This window comes from Choloepus didactylus, chromosome X (assembly GCF_015220235.1).
Source record: "Choloepus didactylus isolate mChoDid1 chromosome X, mChoDid1.pri, whole genome shotgun sequence".
Lineage (NCBI taxonomy): Eukaryota > Metazoa > Chordata > Mammalia > Pilosa > Megalonychidae > Choloepus > Choloepus didactylus.
Genome location: NC_051334.1, coordinates 99,921,185 through 99,926,898, shown reverse-complemented (window position 1 = coordinate 99,926,898; position 5,714 = coordinate 99,921,185).

Genomic DNA, 5,714 nt, shown 5'->3' with positions numbered 1-5,714 from the left:
CATTCATTTGATCTACCTCAGGTAAAACATATTTGTACCTTTTTTTTACAATCATTGCACATCATAGGTTTCCCTGAGTTACACAGTCCCAGTCTTTATTGCTCATCTTTTGTTCTGGTGTCCCACATGGTCCCAACCTTCCTCTTTCAACCATACTCATAGTCACCTTTGTTCAGTGTACTTACATTTCTGTGATACTATCTCCCAAAATTGTTTTCCAAACCTCTCACTCCTGTCTTTTCCTTTCTGTCTGCAGTGCTTCCTTTAGTGTTTCCTGTAGAGCAGGTATCTTGTTCACAAACTCTGTCATTGTCTGTTTGTCAGAGAATATTTTAAGCTCTCCCCCATATTTGGAGGATAGTTTTGCTTGATATAGGATTCTTGGTTGGTGGTTTTTCTCTTTCAGTATCTTAAATATACCACCTCACTTCCTTCTTGCTTCCATGGTTTCCATTGAGAAACCCACACCTAGTCTTATCAAGCTTCCTTTGTATATGATGGATTGCTTTTCTCTTGCTGCTTTCAGGATTCTCTCTTTATCTTTGAGAATAGGCATATTCAGATCTATTCTGTTTGGGGTATGCTGCACTTCTTGGATCTGTAATTTTACATCTTTCATAAGAGATGGGAAATTTTCATTGACTATTTCTTCTATTATTGATTCTGCCCCTTTTCCCATCCCTTCTCCTTCTGGGACACCAATGGCATGTACATTCTTGTTTTTCATTTTGTCCTTAAGTTCCCAGAGACGTTGCTCATATTTTTCCATTCTTTTCTCTATCTTTTCTTTGGTGTGTAGGCTTTCAGGTATCTTGTTCTCCAGTTCCTGGGTGCTTTCTTCTGCCTCTTGAGATCTGCTGTTGTATGTTTCCATTGTGTCTTTCATCTCTTGTGTTGTGCCTTTCATTTCAATAGATTCTGCCAGTTGGTTTTTCGAACTTTCAATTTCTACCTTATGTATGACCAGTGTTTTCACTATACAGTTCATCTCTTTTGCCATATCTTTCCTAAACTTTTTGAATTGACTCATTATGAGTTGTTTCAATTCCTGTATCTCAGTTGAAGTGTAAGTTTGTTCCTTTGACTGGGACATAACTTTGTTTTTCTTAGTGTAGGTTATAGTTTTCTGTTGTCTAGGTATGGTTTCCTTGGTTACCCCAATCAGGTTTTCCCAGACCAGAACAGTCTCAGTTCCTCAAAGGAAGAAATATTCAGTGTCTGGTTTCCCTGAGGGTGTGTCTTAGAAGATTGGCATGCCCTGTGATGTCTCAGGTCACTGTGACTTTCTGCCCAGCAGGTGGTTCCTGTCAGCCTGTAACTCCAGACTGGTGTAAGGAAATGTGGCCCATGGCTGTTTTCCCCCAGGCTCTGGGGTGTGGTTCTGAATGGAAGGCAGGTAATAGAGCTGGGACCCACCCCTTTCTTCTTAGGGAAGATAACCACTTTAAGGAAAGGTCATTAGCATTTGAATAGACTGTGCCTGTGAAAGCTCCACTCTTGTCTTGGTCAAAGTGCTGGGAACTGGAAATGGCTGAGGCTTTCTCCACTGAGATGAAACAGGGACAGAAAGCCCCTCTTAGGGCCAGTCCATGGCCACCCTCTGGTTCTCCAAAGTCAGTCAACACCCAAAGCCTCTGTCTGGTTGTTGGGGATTTGTAGCTCATAGCAAGCAGTCCATGCTTGTTAATTAAAACCCCAGTTGGAACTCAGCTGAGTTATATTTGCTTGCTGGGGGAGAGCTTCTCTCTAGCACCATGAGGCTCTGCAGCTCAGGCTGTGGGAGGAGGGGGCTCCTGGCTTGGATCCACATTTTTTACTCACATATTTTATGCTATGATCTCAGGCATTCCTCCCAATTCAGGTTGGTGTATGATGAGTGGACAGTCATGTTTTCCCCCCACAGTTATTCTAGATTATTTACTAGTTGTTCCTGGTTGTTTATTAGTTGTTCCAGGGTAACTAAGTAGCTTCCAGGCCTCTCTATGCCACCATCTTAGATCCTCTCCCTTTCCCTCATTTTTAAAGGACAGTTTACTGGATAAAGAATTTGGAGTTGGAAGTTTTCTCTTCCAGTATTTTAAATATATCATACCCTGCCTTCTCAACTCAGTGCTGTCTGATGAGAAATTAGGAATTAACTTTATTGTGATTCCCATTTATGTGATGAATCGCTTTTTGCTTGTTGCTTTCATGAGTCTCTCATCTTTTGTGTTTGACATTCCAATTCATAGGTTTCTCAGTGTATGTGTGTTAAGAATATTCTGTTTGGAGTATGTTGTGTTTTTGAGCATGTATATTTATTTCCTTCATAAGAGTGGGGAAACATTCAGCCATATTTCCTCAAATATTCTTTCTGCATGTTTTCCCTTCTTTTCTCCTTCTGGGGTACACATCGCATGCTTGTGTGCTATCTGCTGTCATTTAAATGCCCAAGGCACTGGACAAGTTTCCTAATCTTTTATCTAACTCTTTTTCTGAGTGTAAGATTTCAACTGTCCTGTATTGTAGCTTACTGACATTTTCTGCAGCCTATTCAAATTTGTTCTATTCCTCTTGTGTCCTTTTCTTCAATTTTTGAACATTTTATTACCATTTAAAAAGAATAAGAATAAAAATTAAAATAAAAAAGAACATCAAAACATCCCATACCCCATCACTCCCTTTTATTAATTTACTTTTTTTCCTCATTTTTCTACTCATCTGTCCATATATTGAATAAAGGGAGTGGAAGCCACACAGTTTTCACAATCACACAGTCACACAGTGTAAGCTATATAGTTATACAGTCATCTTCAAGAATCAAGACTGCTGGGTGGCAGTGCAACAGTTTCAAGTATTTCCTTCTAGCTATTCCAATACACTAAAAACTAAAAAGGGATAACTATATAATGCTTAAGAATAGCCTCCAGAATGACCTCTGTACCCTATTTGAAATCTGTCAGCCACTAAAACTTTATTTTGTTTCATTTCTCTTCCCAATTTTGGTCAAGAATGCTTTCCAAATCCCACAATGCCAGGGCCAAGCTCATCCCAATAAGTCCTGTTCCACATTGCCAGAGAGATTTACATGCCTGGGAGTCATGTTCCACATAGGGGGAGGCTAGTGCGTATACCTGCAGAGTTGGCTTAGAGAGAGAGGCCACATCTGATCAACAAAAGAGATTATCTGGGGTGACACTTAGGCACAATTTTAAGTATGCCTAGTCTTTCTTTGCAGTAACAAACTTCTTAAGGGCAAGCACCAAGATCATGGGCTCAGCCTTCTAAATTGTTAGTCCCCAATGCTTGTGAGAATATCAGTAATTCCCCAAGATGGGAAGTTTGATAATACTACATTTTCCCCCAGTCCCTTGAGGGGGCTTTGCAAATATATTTTATTATCTGCTCAAATTTCTCTGAGATATATCGAAGCTGCACACTAACCTGTACAAACCAACCAGATTTCACTCTGTATTCAAAAGTCTGTGTAATTATGGTGTTTCTATAAACTGACTGTGCAAGTTAAATTATATAGTGTGCTAAAAAGATACAGATTTTGCACGTAATGAACATCTCTTCCTTTGGTCTCACATTGAAGTTGAAGTTGTAAAACACCATCAATATTTTCTTTACCCTTTAGTCTGATTTTCCTCAGTTCTAAAAAAGTCCATTTCATTCATATCTCTAATTGAAGTCTGATCTCTTTTTCAGACTCTTTAACATTTACTGTATGGGGTAATGGTGACATTTATAGCTTCTGGACTCTGGCTCTGTGTCTCAGATGTCACACATATACCCAAAGTTCCAGGGACCAACCAGGTTATAAACAAAGAGCTCAGCATGTCAGAAGTTAGAAATAGCCATGACATCTCAGGAATAGATGTAACTACTGTAATAGCTTGCAATCTAGAATCTTTACAATAAATAAGCCTTCCCCTGATAACCTAAGCTCTAAAATTAAATTCTCAGTGTTTACACTTTATAGTTAGTCCATATTAGTGAGGCATTATAACGTTTGTCTTTCCATTTCTGGTTTATTTCACTCTGCATACCATCCTCAATGTCCATTCATCTAGTATCATACCTCAAAATTTCATTCCTTCTTGTAGCAGCTCAATATTCCATTGTATGTATACACCACAGTTCACCATTCTGTTCAACAATCAATGTACCCATAGACCACCTCCATCCATTGCAAATTGTGAATACTGCCACCATAAACCCCACTGTGCAAGTGTCCATTTGTTTCCCTTTGTTCAGTTCTTCCAAGTATATCCCCAATAACAGGGTGGCAGGACCATATGGCAACCCCATGCTTAGCATCTTGTGGAACCACCACACTTAATTCCTGACAGGATACACTATTCTACTTCCCCAACCACAGTGATTAGGTACATCCCTCTCTCCACATATTCCTCAGTTGTGTCCCTCTGTTTATTTTAGATGGTTTTATTCACACACCATACATTCCCTCCTAAGTAAACAATTAGTGGTTCCCTGTATAATCACATAGTTATGCATTCACCACCAATATCTCGATGAGGACAATTCTATTTCATCCACAAAGAAAGAGGAAGAGGTGATAAAAGAATAAAAGAAAAATTAAAAAGGAAAAGAAAGAAAAAAATGACAACTAAAAAGCAACAAAAGAAAAATAAAATTAAGGTAAAATACAGTAAAATGTTCAGGCAACACTACCAATGCAAAGAATCCCATACCCCTTCCTTATATCCCCCTCTTATAGACATTTAGCTTTGATATATTGCTTTTGATACAGTTAATGTAAACATATTGCAATGTTGTTAACCATAGACTCTGTTTGCATTGTATTTTTCCCCAATACCATCCCATTTTCAACACCTTGCAAAGTTGACATTCATTTGTTCTTCTACAAGTAAAAATATTCTTATATTTTTACACTTAATCAAAATCACTGACCACTCTGGCTTTCAAAATGTTATATTGTCCCACTCTTTATCTTCTATCTTTCCTTCTGGTGTCTTTGTTCAGTGTACTTACAATATTGTGCTACCATCACACAGTATTGTGCTGTCCATTTCTGGATCTATACAATCAATCCTGTTGAACATTCTGTACTCCTTCAGGATCAAATACATGATCTTTACCTTCTTTCTATCTCCTGGTATCTTCATTTCTACACTCTTCTCCAAACCGGTGTCTCCTGTTTTTTCTTATCTGTCCTTAGCACTCCCTTTAGTATTTCTTGTAGAGGAGGTCTCCTTTTCACAAACTCTGTCAGTGTCTGTTTATCTGTAACTATTTTAAACTCCCCCTCATTTTTGAAGGACAATTTTCCTGGATATAAGATTCTTGGCTGGCAGTTTTTCTCTTTCAGTGTCTTGAATATATCATACCACTGCCTTCTCACCTTCATTGTTCCGACTGAGAAATGTGCACTTAGTCTTATTGAGTTTCCCTTGTATATGATGGATTGCTTTTCTCTTGCTGCTTTCAGAATTCTATCTTTGTCTCTGATATTTGACAATATGATTAAGTAACTTGTTATAGGTCTATTTGGATAAATTCTGCATGGGGTATGCTGTGCCTTTTGGACCTGTAATTTTATGTCTTTCATACAAGTTGGGAAATTTTCATTGATTATTTCTGCTATTATTCTTTCTGTACTTTTTCTCTTCTCTTCTCCTTCTGCGAATCCTATAAGATGTATATTTATGTGTTTCATATTGTCATTCTGTTCCCTGAACCCCTGCTCA